Here is a 21,239-nt window from a genome sequence, read left to right on the forward strand (position 1 = left end):
AATGTACTAGCACATTTCCTTATAAAATATACTACCAATTTTCAGCATAAATCATTAAAATGTAAACCCTCTTCACTCTCTTTTCACAGTGAGCTTTTCCCATTCCTATCTCTACTTGGTCTTTCTACTAATTCCTTGGTCTTCCTACCTTGAAAGTTTCTACTCATTGAAAACTGTTATCTCAACTCTTTGTCACTTGCTTTTATTTCCTGCACTACAATTCTCTCCCCTCCCCAGCCTTGTATCTATTATTACCGTTCTTCCCAGAGACTCCCTTCTTCTAATTGCCTCTGTTCCTCAAGTATCAAATATTACAAAGTTAGATCTTGAAAGATTTGCAAAACACTTTTTTTTTGCTTCATTGTTGTTTGATTATACTTATGGGGCAGTTTTTTTTTTTTTTTTTCAAAACCCAACTTAACTTTAATGAGTGGTGAATTGTAACTAGAATTGAAGTTATGGATACCGATAATAAGACATGGTATAGTTAATGAAATAATCTTATCCTAATCAATGGGTAAGTTGGAAGACTAGGAAGAACTCTAAAGCTTTTTTCTTAGATGTATCAATCAAAGGAATATAAAAATGAACTCAGAATTTTAAATGTCACATTTCGACTCAGTTCACTGAAGTGATAAGATACATAGATAAATATAGATTAAAAACTGCAGAGGTTCCTTCCCCTTTACTATAGACAAACATTGCCTCCCTCTTGAAAATACAGCAGTCTAATAGGGAGAAAGGAAACTACTAAAACAGAGAGGGGCAGATAAATGCAATGTTATGAAGGTTTTCCAAAGATTGGAATGAGGGAGGGCAGTAAGGGGTAGTAAGGTAATAGTCAGGCCCTGCCCATGACTCCTTCTCAGAAAATCTGTTATCTATTCTTGAAATGCCAAGCTAAGCGGAGAGTCCACAGAGCAAATTAGAATGGGAATGACTGAAAAACATCCAGTTATGGCTCCTTAACTCTAAACAGATTCATTCTCTAGAATATGAGGTCACTAGCTCACATGCAGGCACAAACTCATGGGATGTAACTAGGAAGGTACACAGTGCCAGAGCCAACACAAGGCTGAGCTGGGTTCGTGGCAGCATGAGCCATGTTAAAGTCAAGAGGTATTAGGGGACTTTGAGGGTCTTGGTCTACACCCAGAGGGAGGGCGAGAGAGACCTTCAATCAGAAACTAAAGCCAGTTACAACCAGAGAAATTACAGGAGCCAAAATGATGCAGTTACACATCCTGGGTGGTGCTCCATGAGATTTCTCTTTATCCTTACTCAAAATCCCTCTTTCTCAAACCTCACCAGAGTCTGTTTCTACTCCTTGGAGTCAATTCATTCCTAAGAAGGGTAAAAGTCAGATATATTCACACCCCGAAATATTTTATGCTATCAAAGAATATTTATGATTGAAAAATGATATAATTGAGATAAAGGAGAGTATGATCTCATCTGTGTTTAAAACACACACACACACACACACACACACACACACACACACACACCCCTAGAGAAGCAGAGTATAGTTGCACAGAGGTGATTCACCAGTCTATAGATACTGGTCAGCATGTTTCTACAGGGTTCACACCATGGTGGGTGGGTAAGGCATCTATTTTGTTTGTATTTTTTAACTAACTAAATTAAATAGACATTTAAATATCTCTTGCCTTCCTACTGGAAAATGCCATGAGCCATGTATGTGCAGACCCTGGAGACCAGATGAGCATGTTCATGATCTAGTCACTCAGGTGATCACTCAGTTGCATATGGCTGCCAGGGAGTTGGTTTTGAACATTAGGTAGTTTTAAATTATATTTATTCTTTGTCATCTATATTTTAATGTATATCCACAATGGACCATTGGAAGTACAGGCAACATAAGAAACATTGATGTTGAAATGGGAATTAATGAGAAACAAACAAAAGAAAGATAATATTCCAAATTTGTATTATGAGGATTTCCACTGGATCCATATGTTAAAAACATCTGATTGAGATATCTCTGATATTTCCAAAACAGAGAAAATATTGGACCAATTATATCAGGTTGACTTTCACTTACTGGAAATTAAGATCTCCTATCTGCACATATTTTTTCTGAGTAGTGCTTGAAAATATCCCAACGCTTTCTCCTTTATTCAATCATGTGAACAAAAGCATAAAATTATGTTCAAATAGATTCATTTTATAAAGTATAAAGGAAAAAACTTGGAAATACTAGCTAATGACAGCATGTTTTGTCTTTTGGATACCATCAACACAAATTTCAATCTATATTTTAATGTATATTTGGTCTCAAAACTATTATGTTATTTAAATATTTATTTGTCAACAAATCATATTTGTTCTTACACAATGGAAGTAAGCAAAAGAATGTTTCACTTGGCCAGATTGCTTAACCCAAGTTTTTTGTTCTTTATCTGTATAGAGAAGAAATTAGATGAGATGATCTTTTAAGATCCCTTCCTGCTCCCAAATTCCATGATATTAAGAAAGAGGACCTAAAAAAAAATTAAAATAAAAATAAAATAAAAAAAAAGAAAGAGGACCAGTTCCAGTGATTTCACACTGGTCTATATAACAAATATAATTGTATAATCTCTCTTCAATTTTGTCCCATTTCCGGTCTCAACGGTTAAGTACAGATAGATGATAGAAAGACACAGATACAGATACAAAAATAGATGTAGGGCCACAGAAAGAGCAGTGTATCTATGGTACCATGGTGAGCCACTGTCAAAACTGGCATCAGGACCCATGGTTTCTGATACCTATACCAGTGTTCCTATTATTATTATTATTATTATTATTATCATCATCATCATCATCATCATCAATGCATGTACCAACGAGCACATATTTTCCTTTTTATTTTTTCTTTGTTTTCCCCTAATTTTGCCTGTCCACATCATGTTCCCACTCATGCTCACATACATACCCACAACCTTATGCCCTCTCCCTACTCCAGAGTAACTAATTTAACAGTACATCTTTCCATGCATTTTTCTATGCTGATATACGTACTGATACATTCATACATGCACCACAGCGCTTGAACACAATAACCACCCACACAACACACCTATACGTAGATGAGATGATTTGACACCATTTGGTTTCCAAGAGGAGATCAAATCACAAATGCTTCAATAAATTTTCCTTCACCATTAATATACTAGATAATTCTCCCAAATTTATATTTAATGACTGCATAATATTTCATAATATTGACATACCATTATTATTATGGGCACTGTCTTAATTTTTACTTATCATCTCCTCAAATGCCATAATGTCACCAGTTATGAGTTATTAACGTTCTCATTCATTGGCATTTCAAAGATAGCATAGGTTCAACATCCAAACTTATCTTGATTAATTATAACATTCTCCATAAGTTGTAGAGAAACTGGAGAGTCACTACTATTTACAAATGCAACATTTACTGTTTTTTTTATATAGAATTTTTAACTTTATAAAGTAAGGAAATTAATCATTTGGAATAAAAGATGTAACTACACTTTGCCTACTGCTTAAATACTTAATCTGTGTTCCTTATTTGTGCTAGCATGTATAACTGTATACCCTTTGACAAATATCTTGACCTTCCTGCACTTCAGAATGGAAACGATAATATTACTTTCCTCATGGAGTCATGGAGAGAATTTTAAATCTTTCATACATCTATAAATATACACAATACTTGTACTATGAACTTATTTACATAGAATAGTGCCTAGTACATGTGAGCTCTCAGTGAATATTGTTAACAGTGTTACTGATGTCATTATTACTACAGTACAGCTCCAGTTTATGTGGTTTTGTTTTTCAGGTAAGTAAAATTCCAGCAAGATTGTTTAAATCTAGAGATGTTTTTTGTAAGCTTCTAATCATATGTGCTGGAAAAGAACTTTCAACATTCAAAACAGCTTATAATTAAGAGTACATCAAATGGCTCCCTTTGCAGCTTCGTGGAGAAAAGTGAAATTCCCAAAGAGGTTGTAAGTTTTCAGCACTCCCACTAGAAAAAGAGAAATCGTTAAAAATACTTCCTCTGGAGGCTAACTGTGGCTGCCAACAGTCCAAAGAGTGGACGTTTTGTTTACATCAGTTGCCATTCAGCGAATGCAAATTCAGCTGCAAGTCTGTCTCTTCTGTTCTCAAATTTCATATATTTAAGGATAGTAGATGCTTCAGGTATATGAAAACACCAGTAGAACATGCAGCACTTCAACAAAATAGTTCCAACATTTGCATGACAAGCTTACCAAAAGAAGGTTCAGTGAAAAAGGAAAAAAAAAATCTTATTCGAGGTTGATTGTCTAGAATTTGCCAACTTTTAATAATTTGTGGTGAACAAAAGAGATATCAAATTCTATACCACTAATGGAAAGAAACTCATAATTCAATAACCAAGTTGAATAAAATATTTCTTCCATACGTAAAGTAACAATGTCATCCAAGACCCATCTGTTAAGCACACCCCCACACCAAAAACACACACAAACCCTTGGACATCTGTTAAGTACCACACCAAGAACACACGTGAAATCCTGGATGGCGAAATGGTTCTTTTGTACTCTGGATGCTTGAATGTCTTCTCTTTGTGCCCGTCTCTGTGCTCAAGGAGAGTTACTTGAACTTGATCATGTGTTTCTTACTAGCTCTCTGGACACAGAGAAAGGCAGGCGCTGATTACCAATCAAGATTCTCAGGTTCAAGCTCACTGCCTCCCACTTAGCACTCTATCTACCCACCGGAAAATAATTTGTTTGAGCCACTAAGGCTTACAGTTATTTATTCTTTATCCTTGATTTTTCAGAAAGCCCCCCCACACACACACACCAGTGACCCTCACTAAGAGCAGATAGCATTGGAGAAGAACAAAATTCTGATGCTGTGCTTACTTTTAGCAACTGTAGTAAAGCTTTTCCAGTGCTGGCCCTTGATCCAGCAGCTCATGTAGGCTCAGCATTCGGCAGTGCAAGGCAGCTTTAATCTAATTCTCACTTCATTTTTCCCCTGGCTTACTCCTTAGGACAAGTCTCAGGGAGGGGGGAAAAAAAAGAAAAGAAAAGAAAGAAAGTCACAGGCCTGGCATGCCATAATTCAAAAATGCACTGCTAATTACCATGGCTGTAATTCTTGATCCAGCCAAAATGCAGGTACACAATGACTTTACTTGGGGGCAGTCTCTGCTTAACCCCTGCTTCGTTTCACTACCTCTTCAGCACGTTCCCTCTTCTTCAACAGCGGTTATCTCTTGATGATAATAACTGACTTGCTGTCCAAGGAAAAGAACCCCTTGGGAGGCATCCCAGTGAGGAGCGCCAGAGCTGATGCCCAAACAGGTTTGGGAAGGATCGTGACTTATTAGGAAAAAGAAGAAAGAAACCCAATGTATTTCATTCTGGCTGTTTAAAAGGCTTCATGAGGTTTTAAATCACAGCAGTGGACATAAGATGGTAGCAATCTGGTACCTTTCCTGTCAAGTAACAAGCTGTTCTAAAATCCAGAAATGCTTGAGGTCCACTTTATAATGGTGATAACATTTTTAAAAATTGGACACATAGCATTTGGTTCTGAGAGCTTTGTACTTGGAAGAGTTATTTGTATACATGTTCCAAATATTTACATATTCTATATGGACTTAGCATTCATCAGGAAAAAATGCCGCTATCAACCACCACAAAGTATAAAGTCAGTGACTTTGCTGAATTAAAGAACCCCTGCCAAGTGTACCTTCTACTATAATTTAGCACAAGAGTGTTTCAGGGAGTAATTTCATACCTAAACTGGTTATGCCTGCTCTAAGCAACTTACCCTAAGATTTTATTTTCAAATCCATTTTAATTAGGAATTATCTGAATTATTATATAGGAGAAAAAGAAGGAAAAGAAGGGAGGGAGAGGTAGAAAAAGAGCCTTCAAAACACATAAAAAAGTAGCCCTTCTTACCAACTTCCCTCTTTCCACCATTGCCCAAGGCACCTCCATCTTGGACCTGACTTAATACAGTAGCCTACTGAGGTTCTCAGGGTTCCTACCCCACCACTCTATGTGTGAGACCCAGGCAAAATAAAAATACAGATCCCTTTGTTTAAAAAATATGAAAATCTATGTCATTGAAGGTACAAAAGTATAAAATGTTCTCCTTTCTTTCATGACATTCAATTTGCCATGGTGTTTTTTACTTGCTACTTAATACCATGCTTCCAAGGACATGGGAATCCTTGCAGGGTGAGGGCAAGCCCTCAAGGTGAAGGAGCACTGCCATCTCACCCCACAGCTCAGTGTTTGCAGCACACCCACAACTGGGATCCACTTTGCACGAGGTGCTGGAGAGAAGTACTGTGACCTGGTTGGGAGAGAGGAAAACAATCCCCTTTCCCATGGACCTACAATGCCAACCCATGGATGGGAGGTCCCCAGGTGTACAAAGGAAGAACCAAATATGTCCTATGCTCACAAGAAAGGAAAGGAGGAGGTCCAGATTAAGCCAGCAGAGATTTGGCTAAATTTTGACTTTTGTTTTTTCAAAACCAATCTATCATTTTCATCTAGTAATTTTATCATCTATCTAATTTGTTCTTCAGTCAATAACTACCAGAGTTAAAAAATGTCAGAGGAGTTGGAGCAAAAAATTATATACACATGAAATGCAATGTTATTGAGGAAATATTTAGATATTTTAGATAAGTACCTCATGTTTTAAAGTTAATTTAATGGAATCTCTTGAATGATTCTTATGCTAATTCTAAATTAGTCTCAAAGCATCTTAATATTTTTTTAAATGGTCATACAAGTCTCAGCTCTTTCTCTACAAGAAATTCTTATTTATTAGAGCACAGGTGGGAATTTTGAATGTACAGTTACGCATTACAAGCATTTCTGAGTCAAGAACTAGTTGCACAACTTCTTTCTTTTTTAACAATTCTTATGTCCACATTGAGGGCATCAAAAGGGGAACGGAAGGGAATCTGTGAGAAGAAAAACTCTGCAGAGAGCTGTTGATGGCCATGAATCCCTGTTTTCTGCCTCCCTCAGGGAAGGCTAAAGAACATTCCTCATGTCTAGGCTTGCTGAGCCTACCTTGCACCAGACTCCAGCTACAGTGGAACCTATTCATAACTTGGGAGTGACACTTGCCAAGGAGACACCAAGGGCAAAAGAGGGAGCAAAATAAAGGACACTTGGGGCACTCCAGTTTGGGTCACTGTCTGCAGAGGCAAGGTGGACCATGTGGAAAAGAAAGCCCATAGCCCTTCTGAGTCCTGCATAAAAAGGCTACCAGGTAGGCTGATAGGATTCCAACAGAAGGATGCTCTGCTGGGCAAAACCAAAGGTTACCCAAATGTCAAATGGAGACCAGGCCAAGGGGCCCAGAAGAGAAGACTTAATGAGGCACATGAAGGCATCGGCAGCAGGACTGCAGATGGTATAGGGATACCTGCTGGAGGATGGGGAGAGAGGGAGCCAGGGGATACACGTCAGAGCCCCCTTCCTCTTGCACTCCCCTGGGAGATGGAGAGGGAAAGATCTTGAACACTTCCTAATGGTAAGGGCAGCACTAGGCACAGTAAAACTTACTGTGAGGGTCCCCGGAATATTAGAAGAGCTGACTAGACATGCCCCCACCACTGCAGCCACGCAGCACCCTCACCAGGTATCAGAGGGCATCTATTGTCTGTTTAAATGTGTCCCGTCTTGGGGGGTGCCAGATGTGGCAGACATTCCCCTAAGGAAACTTTCAGCCTGTGATTTCATTTCCATCCAAGCCGGGGTCCCCACATGTAACACTTTTCCATTTATAGTGTTTGCCTTTCTTAATCTTTTGGGAAAAAAAATTATATAGAAAAGCGTTGCCTGTTTGCAATTAAATTGGGTTTGGAAAAGATTTATGCAGAGGAAAATGTAAAATGATTGTCATGTAGTATCATTGTACATCTACTCAGACAACTTCTATACACATTGCACAGAAGAAAAAGAAAAATACTTCGTAGGAATAAAAACCAAGATTTTTCAAGAACACAATTTTGAGACAACATAACCTTAACTTTCAGAGAAAAAAGATCAAGTGTAAGAAAGTAAAGCAAAGAGATGCCAGCTGATTTTCACTTAAATTGACATTTCTTATTTTCTATATTTGCACAAAGAAATTTCCAATCAGATAGTATATTGTTTTATTTTCAATATGTACTCAAAAAGTGTTTGCTGTTTAATTTCTGGAAGCTAGAGTTACATTAGATAACCAACCACAACATAAGAGAAACCTGGTAAAATACACCTCTTTCCCACAAGGAGCTTACAATTTAGGCAGAGCAATAAGAACACAGCATGAATCATCAACTTTTTAGAGTAAATGAAAGCTCAGTTCACTGAATTTATGGTGGCAGAAATTAAATCCCACAGTCTTGGTCCTAGAGTTTACAGAGCTAGTAGAGAACAGGGTTAGAACCCAGCATCTTAAATCCTGAGGCCGTCTTGGTTAAGTGACGTATGAAATAGTCCAGATGATCCATCAAAATAGTTGGGTTTCATGGAGAAATAGGGCTTTCGTTAGTCTTGAAAGATTTATCAGAGGCTCCTGTCCTGGGGTAGGAGTGGGGGATGAGAGAGAAAAAAAATTAGCAGATCTTTTTCCTTCTGATTGGATGCAAAACATTTAAATATCACAGTGTCATTGCTTTTATAAGAACCCAAAATACAATTTTAAATGAGAAAAAATAAAACTATAGTGCAAAAAAACCATAGATAGCCAGATATGAGAGAGGAAGATAAATCACCTGAAACTGATTAAAAAATAAAAATGAAAACAAAGGAACCTGAAAAAGTAGAGCACAATGTAAATGCTGAGATAAAGAAAAAGGTACAAAGAGGCCAGATTATCCCAGGTCTTAAAAGTCCAAGGGGGGAGGTTAGTATTAGTGAAGTAGAATACCTCTTAAAGGTTAGGTTGTTCTACTAACATTACTCAGTAAACATTTGGCAACTTCGACAACTGAACAGAGGTGTTCTTAATTTATCAGTTGTAAAAGAAATTGTGACGCACACAGTTTTCATCTCACCAAAACCTGATTACCATCAAGTTTAAAACTATCATTTCTCCATGTTATATTTTAATATTCTGAACATCTGTGTTACCTTTAGAGTACACCCAACACTGAGGCATGCCTGGAATACTTAGATGTGCCTGATCCTATAAACCAAATTAATACAAAGAAAAAGGATTTTGGAGAGTCACGTTCTAAAAATGAGTACACATTTACACACAGGTATGAGCCATTCCCACTTAAGTGGCTTGAGATGGTCTGTGTGCTGATGCCCGCTCTCGAACTGGTGCTCCGCACTGAATTCCCTTTCCTCACTGTTCACCTACATGTTGAGAAAATGAATGATATTCCTCCCACTAACAACTAATTATTCACTTAGATGAACTTTCTACTGTTACTTGGAGGGTTTCTGTACCACTGACCTCCACACTGCCTTTGGCCAAGTTCTGGTTAACACAGGACTGTTCCAGACCGCCTCAAGAATGACACGCGCTGACTGCCGCCTTGCTGACAAACGTCAGTCAAAGCGTCTGAGAGCCCGGGGCCCTGTCAGCCGTGGTCTGAACCATGCTTTCCCAGGAACGCCATAGCATGGCATCTTTGTTCTGTTTTCAGATAAACAGATCCAATTCCTCAACAAACAGACTGCTACAGTCCTTTTGATAACAGTGTAATAATTCAAAACAAATGATTCTCGGCTTTGATGATAGCACTTTTATGGGTCATGAAGAAATCCTCCCACCAACATCTGTTTGATTTTATCTACTTGAACTTTATCCTCCAGTTGAAGATTTATAAGCTGAAATCATCCCAGCCTATTAAAGTCAAACTAATGTTCAAGCACTAAGCAGAGAATGAAAGTGCATTTCCTAGTCATTCCACAACCTTTTGAAAAGCTGTTGTGAGCAAAAGAATATTAAAAGTTTGGAGAATTTTATATTTGACTGAGCCTAAGCCAATACTCCCCTGACAGGAGCCTGATGAATTTAATTTGTGCATTTTAGGAAAAGTAAGTTATTTATGAAATTATTACTTTAAAATATAACATGAAAAAAATCAGAGGTTGTTTACATTAAAGACTGTTTTCTTGATGAAATCCACTATGGGTCAAGGAAATGCAATCCAAACTTCTCTCTCTTTTTTCCCTCTCTGCCTTGATTTCCTTATAGATGACAAATATTTAAGGCATGGCTCAATGATCCTTAAATTTAACTTAATGATAAGTTTAACTGATTACCTTCAAACACAAAGACTATGCAGAGATTTTAATTGAAAGAAAGAGACCACAAGGCTGCTATAGACTAGTAGACTCAAGTTCTGAGTTCAGATCACAAATCCTCCATTGCTCGCTAATTTAATTAAGCAAGTAGGGGATACTCATCACTTCTGTGTGTGTGTGTGTGTGTGTGTGTGTGTGTGTGTGTGAAGGAAAAAGAGAGAGAAATAGTGTGTGCATGTGTGTGACTGAGTATTTCACTCTGTAAAGGATAAAACTTCCACTACCACTTACTCCTGACCACACACAGTTATAAAAAGCATCACACCTCTTCCCTGTTTTTACCTCCTTTTAATTACCCATCTCTCACTTCTCTAGTTTCCTTCCAGATTTTTGCATTCACTGATGATCTCTCTCCTCTCTTTCCTTCTCCTCTATTTCTCTTTTCTTTTTACAATTCCCATACCCCCTCTGCATTCAGCAGGTTTGGATTGGGATAATAAGCCAACACAGAACAGGTTTTCTGAACAAATTGTTATACTTAATTTCAAATCAGACATGTTTTCATGCTCTTAGGGAAAAAAAACTGGAGGACTTTTAAAAATGCAATATCTTTCTTGGTTTTGCAGATGATGGTGCCATGGCACAAGTTGTTGGTAGCTCATTGGAAGACATAGATATATCATTTCTTCATTCATTCTTTCTTTCAATAAATACCAGGCAACTATTAGTCACCCAGCATGCTATTCAGTGCTAGAAAGGCACTGATAAGGAAACCTGGACCCTGTTTCTGGTTCTGCAAAATTTATGGTTTATGGAGGGAGGGAGGAAGGAAGTGGGAGGGACTGCTATCCCCGCTATAACTAATGACACCAACACATGTAGGCAGACCCCAGCATGTGTAAGGAGGCTAGCAAGAGAAGAGCCACAAGGTGGTCAATGAATGCCTCTAAATGGAGATTTGAATTAGTGATGCCTGTGAAATTTCCCTGAGGAACTGGTACAAACAGCCCTCAAAGATAAGGAGAAGTTAAGCAGGCAAAAGAAAGAAGAGGTTCCAGGCAGGGAAGAAGCCTGTGCCAAGGCCCTGTGGCAAGAAAGTATGAGTGACCAAAAGAAGGGTGATTTCTTTTGGATACTGCAGAGAGAGGAGAATGGGAACGTGAGGCTGGAGGGATGGGCAGCAGAGACCTTGAGGTGTTCCTTGATTACGGTTCCTCGCAATACTCATTTATCTGAAGATAAGTAAAGGATTTGATGCAGAGAAGTTATCTGATTAGATCTGCATTTTGCCTAGGTCACTGTGCCTTCGTGTTCATGCAGGAGGAGACAGGAGTAATCACTCATGGGCTGATGAGGAGATTCAAGTCCAGGCAAGAGACAATGCATGCTGGACTAGGGCACAGGCAGCGATGGAGAGAAGCTGGCAGATTTGAGATTTTACAGGGATAAAACTTACAGGATCCCATGATGGAGTGAATGGGGGGTGCGGCAAAAAGATGGGGGAATAAAGGATGACTTTCAGATTTCCAGCGTCCAGCCGGGTGGAGGCTAGTGCCTTCGACTGAGATAGGAAACACTGAAAGATGACCAGGTCTGAGAGAAGATCATGAGTTCAGTCTCACACATGCTGATTTTGAGGTGTCTTTGAGACATCCAAGAGAGGATGTCAAGTCAGTACAAGAACCAGATCTGGACTCTTAAGATTTCTAGTTCTTTCCAGTAAGCTCCTGCAGCTAATACACAATATTCACTTGCAAAATAAACGTACTTGGTTTTTTTTTTTTTCTGTTTATTGACTAAACACTCAGGATAAATGATGAGTGATAGAGGTCAATTGATGAACTTTGAGACTTAAATAAAGTGGTTTTTGCTTATACCAATAACTCCTCAACATATTAATAAGAAACGGCATTTAAGTAGGCTTTATTTTCTGCAGAACTTGGAGTTAACCACTGTTGAATGCCAAAAGATTTAAATTATCTGATTTCTATCTCTCAGTGATTTAATTATTTGTTCAATTACTCCTGGAAATAGGTCCTTTAGCAAATAAATTGCACATGCAGCCATCTATATTTTCTACATGTACAACGTGTCTGTCAATACAACTCATTAAAATATTAAAACAGCATTACAAAGGAACTTCTGTTATATTTAGCAGAAGATCCCCACATTTAAATCTAAAATACAACATAGCTCTATAAGTCATTTACCTGCTTTTGACCCTCTTTATGCTTTAAAATAAAGATTTTTTTTCTTTCAGCTACACAGTGTGAGTATAACTACCACAGACACAAAGGTCATGTCATTGCAGTTATGTTCTCCTGAGACAGCTCAACAATTAACATCAGCTTCTGGGGCTAATCACCAGATACATCTCTTATCACCTATCCCAGTTGCCCAAGTGCTCCCCTCTAGTACTTAATTGCAAAATATGAACATGTGTCACATATAAAATTTGAATTCTCCTTACTTTATTGAAGAAAGACCAATATATTTCCCAATACATGCAATTTTCAGAAGTCTAAGTTGTAATATGGAGAATTCTGTACAGGACTGTCCGATTCCATTTTGCACTAAACAACAAATGAGACTCTTTACACATCTTTAAAGTATTTTGCCACCACAAGGAAGAGATGACCCCCAAAGATTAGCATATACTCTCATCACTGTCAGTGTGCCTCACCCCCATTTGAAGACAACCCATAAAGCTCTGTCTTTCTAAATTACAAACATGCTTGTATAAATTTTCCATTTACAACAAATACAAATTCTGGGGTCAAACATCATAAAACAAAATTTATGATGGTGAAAAAAAAAAATAAAAGCTTGAATAATCCCACAGAAAGGAATAAATTACATGAGTATAGTGTAGATCAGTGCCCCAAGCATATGACTAAAGCCAAAATCTTAAGAGTTCTTATGTTGATTTATTATCTCTCTTTATTGTTACCTGAGAGCAATCTATTTAACCTCAGTGTGCCTCAGGTTTCCAAATGCTAAATTGCAAGTCATATTGTGGTCATCAACGCAACCAACAATGATATTGCATTTATTTTCAATTTCTCTTGTCCATGAAGTTTTAGGCAGAGACAGCAAGCTTTCTCATGGATCAGCGATGAACGAAAATGAAAAAGCAATCTCCTTCCTAGTGAAATGCCTCTGCAAGTTAACTGTCCTCAGGATGCTTAGAGGAAGGTTTTAAGAAGTTCTTTGAATTTTAAACAAATTTTATCCCAGGTTTATGAAGAGTTAATCAGTTCAGAGTTCTGACCACTTGGATTAGGATCACTGGGGCTCGGTGCGGGTACTTCTCCACCATAATCTGCACATGCTTAGCCACAGTGAATGAAGCAAGGCTACTAAACATTCTGGTTATCAAGGACAGTCTCAAATGTTTAACTTGATATTCGATACCATTTGATAGTCAAGATAAAATATAAACTTGAATCAGTTTGAAAAGAAACTACTGAAACTTACCTAATTTACATTCAAAGTAGTAAAAAGTTAAGTAGCATTTTCACCCCTTTGAAAGTGTGCCTGCCCAAAAAAGTCTAGTTTGCATTAAATGCAGAAAAAAAAAATTATGGAATATGAATAGCAATATGCATGACTGCAATAATATAGCTCTAACTAAAATTATCTTTTGCTTTTATAAGATCTTCACATACCTTTTCCTCTGCTTCTATTTAGTATGTAATATTTACCAAGTGAATATACTTAAAGAACTCACTAATTTATTATATATATTTTAACAGCTTTGAGAAAACTTTCAAAGAGTTGAATTCTGAAGCCAGAATAAGTTTTATTTGTATTTATTGATTTGCCCATGTTTTGACTTAGAAAGTCCTATTGTTTACCATGAGCATCCCTGGGCTCCTGAGCAAGGCACAAAGCTATTTCTCACCCACTTCATTAATACCTAAAGGGAACTTTTCACTGGTTTTGAAATTTTACTTTTATATGACTTTTAATAAAAGTTTCTACCTACATGCTGAATATCAAACAGAATTTTCTCTAGAAGATGGAGAAGTACAAGCAGATGTTGAAATGAGAAGAAGGGTAATACTCAAGGTTTTGTTTTCTAAGTCTCCCTTTGGCCCCTTTTACTATACATACTTTGATCTGAAGACTTTCCTTTCAGAATAAATTCACCAAACCAACACCTGACTGACTAGCTACAAAGTAGACATGATTTTTGAATTTTTCTTCAATCTTACTTCCCCAAAGGAAACAATGAAAATCCTCTGAAATGCAAAGTCTCTTTCCATGCAAGGACCACGTTAGTGACAGCACCACTAACTTGTTTACTGAAAAAGCTGTGTCCTCCTTGTGACAGCATCTCACTCAATTTGATGTGAAATAATACAAATGGTGGACAATGGACTAAGATTAAGGAGGCAACCCCCAGCTTTGGAACAAGTCTTTTTCCCTGAAAAACTCTCCTGCCCACCTGGAATTTGAACTCATGACCTTGGTCTCAAGAACAATATTTTCTAACCTAGTGAACAGCTCACATCAAACATTTTAAATAGTCATCTACTGTCAAGTGAGTGTACATGTTTGTGCATGCATACACACACACAAAATGCTCAAACATACACATGCTTAAAATTCTATCATAATATGATTGTTTGGCCACATTATTTTACTTTTAAGATTTTTAATGCAAAGCCATTACAACAACAACAGTAACACAAAAGAGGAACAGAATTGTTGTTCAGATATAATTACTGTTTCATTCAAGCTCTCTGGTGTCCCATGGATTTGCTTTAAACCTGCTAAATTTTTGAAACCTAATGTCTAAATGAGATACATAGAAAAACAAAGACACATAGTCTCATGTTACATAGTCTACTGCTGCCTTCAAATCTTTAGAATGGGGTATGAAAAAGTGAGGGGTTTTTTCTCCTTTTTTGATTTTTAAAGGTATAGTTCATTTGAAAACCAAAGTCCAAAAAAAAAAAGATATTCATCTTTTAGTAAATAACATCATGAATGTATCTGTAGTTAAGAGAATATGTGTATTAATTACAATTTCAATAAGCATAGAAATTGCAAGATATGGTTTGAAAGAGTATGAGATTCAATATGTAATAAAAATACCATTAAGATGCTTTAGACCAAAATCTGAAATAGTATCTTTTGTCGTCTGAACTAACAATTTGGTTTTGGAGAGGTTGCCATGAATGAAAAAAATGTGTAATGACAGCAATAAATAACACATGTCTGTAGCTAATATCCTATGTGGAGCAGCATGAAACACTGACATCATTTAGAGGTTACCAACCTTGCTAAGTATTCTACTCTATCATACTTCACATTGTCAACCAAGAATAAATAAGTTCTACATGTTTTCTTATCCATATGTATCTCCCCAAGTGTAGTATTTACAGTTTACGTATAGCATATATTACATATAATTAAGTGAACTGTTATTATATTGTGCAAGCATTCCACACATAAATAAACCTCCTTATTCATTATAGGACTTAATTTAAATTTTTTTTTTACCATTTTCCCAAGTATTTCCTGAATCTCACAAAATATTAAATTCAAACCAGAGTATTAGATTTTTACCAATGTCTAAGGGTATTATTTTACCAAGACAATGGAGAAGAAAGACCCCTGGACTTCAGGACAAGAAGCATGCTCTGTCAGAACTGCTTGGTCACTTACCACTTGCACAATCACCAAGTTAAGATAAAGTTCAGCAGTTGATGTCCCTATACTCTGCATGGTTGTGAACCAATTAAAAAAGAGCTATTGACTCCAAGCAGAAGGAGGACAAGGTGCCACTTTTATTGTATATAAGATTTGGATTAGAGAATATGATATATATTTCCAGACAAATAGCCTTCATAAGCCTAAGTCCTTGAATAAGTCAATCTACCAACACTGGACGTCACTAAGCCTCTCCAGGTTAGGACTGTTACTGGAATTGAGAAGGACAGCAAAGGTGGGCTTTCTGCAGGCAGGCAGATTCCAAAAGGAGAGAAAGGAGAAAGCCTCTCATTTTCCCATTCAATGCATCTGCACTAACCTTGTGACTGCTTTCAGCCTTGGAAGGAATGCGTGAGCTCTGAACCTAGACCTCAGTGTCTACTGCATTTCCACTTCCAACATTTCTGAGTGATGCCACCATGTAAAGCAGCCCAGACCAGTCTATCCTTGAGGACATATGACTAGTTCAGAAAGAGAAGCCCATCAGACAGCAAGCACCAACACCAGGCATGTGAGACCACTTCAGACCATTCACCAGCCTACTCACCATCTGGCTATAGGAACATGAGGGCTCTAACAAGAGCAATGGAAGAAATGCCCAGTTGAGCCCAGGAAATTTTTTTAGTCTTAAACATTTCAAGCAAATGTAATGATGATTGTGCTAAGTTCTTGGAATAATTTAGTCAGTAATGTAAGTGATACAGAAATTTACACTGGAAATAGCATGCTGCCATACATTATTAAAAATGCCCAAAACACATGGCATCAACTGTGGGTCAGGGTGAAGGGCAGAAGCCAAGAAAGCAAAAGGAAACTCTTAGTGGAGACTAGAAAAGTAGCAAAGAAACTGCTATTAAAATACAAGTAACTAGCCCGACACGGTGGTGCACACCTGTAATCCCAGTGGCCCAGGAGGCTGAGACATTAGGATCACGAGTTCAAAGCCAGTCTCAGTAACAGTGAGGCAGTAAACAACTCAGTGAGACTTTGTCTCTAAATAAAATACAAAATAGGGCTGGGCATGTGGCTCAGTGGTTGAGTGTCCCTGAGTTCAATCTCCGGTAACCCCCCCAACACACACACACACACACACAAAATACTAGTAACTAGAAAAATAGGTCATCTATATTACACAGTGAAACAATCGACAAACTTGTTGGTTTCAATAGCTTGGGAGACAAGATGGAATGGTGTACCCCAAAAAAGACATCTCCACATCTTAAATGCCAGAACCCATAAAAGTGACCTTATGTGGAAAAAGAGTCTTTGTTGAAGTGACCAAGTTAAGAATCTCTAGGTGACTGTGGAGTATAAGCAGCAATGGGGGTCATTCCAATGATAATTGCACTTATAAGACAAAGCAGAGGAGGATAGAGGAGAGGAGAAGGTGGTGCAAAGACAGAGGTAGAGTTTGGAGCTCTGCAGCCCCAAGCTCAAGAAATTCTAGAGCTAGAAGGCAATGACGATGCCTAAATATTGGACTCTGGCCTCCAGAGCTGTGAAAGAATACAGTTCTGTTGTAAACCACCAAGTCCGTGGTTATTTGTAACAGTAGCCCTAGAAAACTGGGGCCCTCAAGTGGGCACACAGAGCAAGGCCAAGTTGATGTGCCAAAGGAGATACCTCTTGTTTTAGTCAGATTTCGCATTGCTATGACCAAAATACCCAACAAGAACAACTCTGACAGTGATTTTGGCTCAGTATCAAAGGTCTCAGTCCTTAGACAGTCAACTCCATTGCTCTGAGTCCAAGGTGAGGTAGCACATCATGGCCAAAGGGCCCAGCAGAGGAAAGCTGCTCAGCCAATGGCAGGGCCACGAACTTGGGTGATATTGCAGAGAAGATGCAACCTCAGTAACCCACCTCCTCCAACCAGGCCCCGCCTGACATGCCCCATTTAAACTAGGATGGACTGATTAGATGACAGCTCTCACAATCCAATCATATTACTTTGGAATATGTCTGCATTCACAGGAGTTTTGCAGGGACACCACACAGACAAACCATATCACCTCCCACAGAAGGAATGTCACAGAAGGAAATAAGTCTCTGTGGGAACAAGACACATAACAGAAGGAACAAGTCATATGTCCAGAAGTTTTCATTTCATTAGATTTATGTATTTGAATTGTGCTCCCTCGTGTTGGTTTTAAAACTATATGGTACTGGAAGTTAAATTGTTACTTATGTTGTGTCTTTACATTCTTTCACACCAGTGCACATTTTTAAATATACAGTATATATTATATAATGCTATGTATGAATGCTTCTATGTGTGTGTAATGTATATAGTAAGTTTTAATTACCCTCTACTATTTCTATAACTTCTAATCAAGTTCTTGGCTCTTAAAAAAGAATATTAAAATGTTATAGGATGTGAGCTATCTTTTTAAATTAGTCAGTGTAATAACTGTTCCAATTCAACTACTGCATTTCAGATTTTCTTTTTTTGAGCCTCCCCAAATAATATAGAAGACAATGACTTTTTTTTTTTTATAACTGTAAGTTCATTGCTAAAGAACATAACCTTATACTTGAGCTTATCTTGCACTTTGGCTTACCTGAGTCGTATAAAGTGGCAGATTATTATATTTGAAGTAGGTTTTGCTAGGATTTTAGCACTTTTAGTAAATGTTTACGATGTATGTAAGTCTCAAGGTTCACTGTCTTCACAACAGCCTGATGATGTAAGTAGTTTCTGTTGCCATGCCCATTTAAAAAAAGGGTTAACTACACTCCTGTGGTTCATCAAGAACAGGTGGAGTTGGAATTCAAGTCTAGGTGTTAAGTTCAAAAGCCTATGTTCTTCACTGCTACACTATGCTGCTTTTCTGTATTTAAATATATAAGAGTGTATAAAAGTATAAAAGCATAAAAAGAGGAGGGACACTAAGAAATAATAGTATTTTCCTACTTCCCTCTTTTGCTGCTGTGGTTCTCAATCCCATTTTTATTCCTCAGTAGTAAGAATAAATAAAGAGACACACAATATATTTGAAGATTTTGGCATATGTGGATGCACCCATGAAAAGTTGACATTACCCTTTGAATTTATCTAATTACCAAAGATACTTCCTGGGACTATGAAATTTGAACAAGTAACTCAGGAAAAATTATTTCAATTTTTAAATAATTAAGAAAAGTACTAATCAACTTGTAAACAATACATAAGTCCATTTATAACACTACCATTGGGCTCATGTGTGAGAAGGACACTGCATATTAAAATGAATTTAATTTAATAATCAACTCCAGAGCCTGTATCACAGCTCTATATGAGGCAGAGAGAACACAAAAGACTTGTCCTCTGCTTCCCTTTGCTCACAGTCTTGTTTATAAAACAAAAAGTCTGACCTTTCTAAACCCATAGAGAAATCTCTTACTTTATGGCACCAAAGTTACATATTAATTGACATTCAAAAATTAGATCATAAGTTCCAATTACTCAAATTCTAATTTCAAAGATTTTTCTAATTCGTTTCTACTTCATCCATATTTGCGAGAGCTTGATAGACACCCCTATAGCCAGTAGTCTTTTTAGTGTGCAGTTAATGGCCTGTAAAGTATTTTAAAATCACTAGGGGAACTGGCTGTTCAAAGGGGAGCAGTTTTACAACACCCATAACCACCCTCTCTGATTGACTGGCAGCATGGTGCAGCCAGAGAGTTCCAGGCGGTAAAATCCCCGCTGCAGGTAGAACTTGGCCCCTTCACATTGTTAGACACCTGTGTCCTCACCCAGAAAGTCAGGAGGCTTGATACCCAGATCACTCTCTTGTCAAATTAGAAATTCTTAAGAATTTTAATTTCTACATATTGCATTTTATTAAAGCAAAGTACATCTGGATTCATTATTATGTTCAGATTTCCCATACTTTGTTTTCAGATCTTCATTTCAATCACATTTCTGTTTCTCTAGTCCCCTTCTCTTCCCACCTCCAGCTCACCTTAATATCTCAATTAACTATTTGGATAATTAAAGTTCTAGTAAATGATAGTTTTTCCCCAGGGAATTTTGAGCCTCTGATAGAAAATACTATGGAAACCACTTATCTGCAGAATCCAGAAGGTGGAATTTAAAATGAAATATGCACTTGAGATCATAGTATGTAAATCAGGAAGGTGAAAAAGAATAGTAAAGAGATAACCGTGAAAACTATAAACAACCTTTTACACAGTATCTAAAAGCTAAATTCATACCACCGAAAATCACATTCTCTCCAACCTCTCAACACCTGGATTTAAAGACGTTAACATTTTGTAGACACTAAAGTGGGTCTGGCTTTCTCATGACAACATCCTGCTGGTGCCTGGAACATGCATTAGTTTCCCAAGTTTCCCCAGCTTCCACATTTACTACTTTATAGTCAATTCTCAACAAAGAAACCACAGTTCCCTTCAAAAGCATAAGTCAGATCATGTCACTTACCCAGAAAGGCTCCCCATTTGAATCAGAACAGAAGTCAAAGTCCCTGCCCAGGCCCCAAAGCTCCAGGAGACATGCTCCCATCCCCTCCAACCTCTTCTCCTCCCACCACCCCCACCACCCACTCCTCTCCCATTTCACTGACTCCCTTTCTGTCCCTGGGGAACCTCCTTGGAACATTTGCATTCCTTGTTAACTGTCTGCAGCGTGCTCCCCCAGATGTCCACGTGGGTTACTCTCACTTCCTTCAAGTCCTTCACAAAGTCAAATTTTATCCGTGCAACTAGGCTTTCTCGGCCACCCATTTGAAATTTCATCCTTGCCCCACCTGACTCTGCCCATTGCCTTCACTCGGATCTGTTCTTTCTTTGTTCCATTACACTTCACATCCTCCAGCAAATCATGTAACTTATTTGTCACATCTGTTGTTGATTTTCAGTCCCCCTCCCACCCTCTACTAGAATGGAGGCCCCACAAGATCAGGAATCTTTCTTTTACTCCTGTTGGATTAGCCCAAGTGCCTAAAAGAGGACTGAGCACAAACCAAGTGTTCCATGAGTGGTGGTTAAAAGGCATGAATGTCCACTCCTGAGTCTGCCAGCTGGCAGCCACGTTCCATGTCACACTGTTCTTCCTCGCTTTTCTTAGGCTGCGTCCACCCCAACTCATGTCCCCTTGGAAACACCGGAAGGTAGCCTCCCTTGACAGTATGCTGATTGCTCACACAGACTCAATGTGACACTCCCCCATGTCATTATCCACACCACCTTCAAACAACCTGGGTGAAATATCACAACGTGCCAAACATTGAAGCTGAC

This window comes from Sciurus carolinensis, chromosome 10 (genome assembly GCF_902686445.1).
Source record: "Sciurus carolinensis chromosome 10, mSciCar1.2, whole genome shotgun sequence".
In the NCBI taxonomy this organism is placed as follows: Eukaryota; Metazoa; Chordata; class Mammalia; order Rodentia; family Sciuridae; genus Sciurus; species Sciurus carolinensis.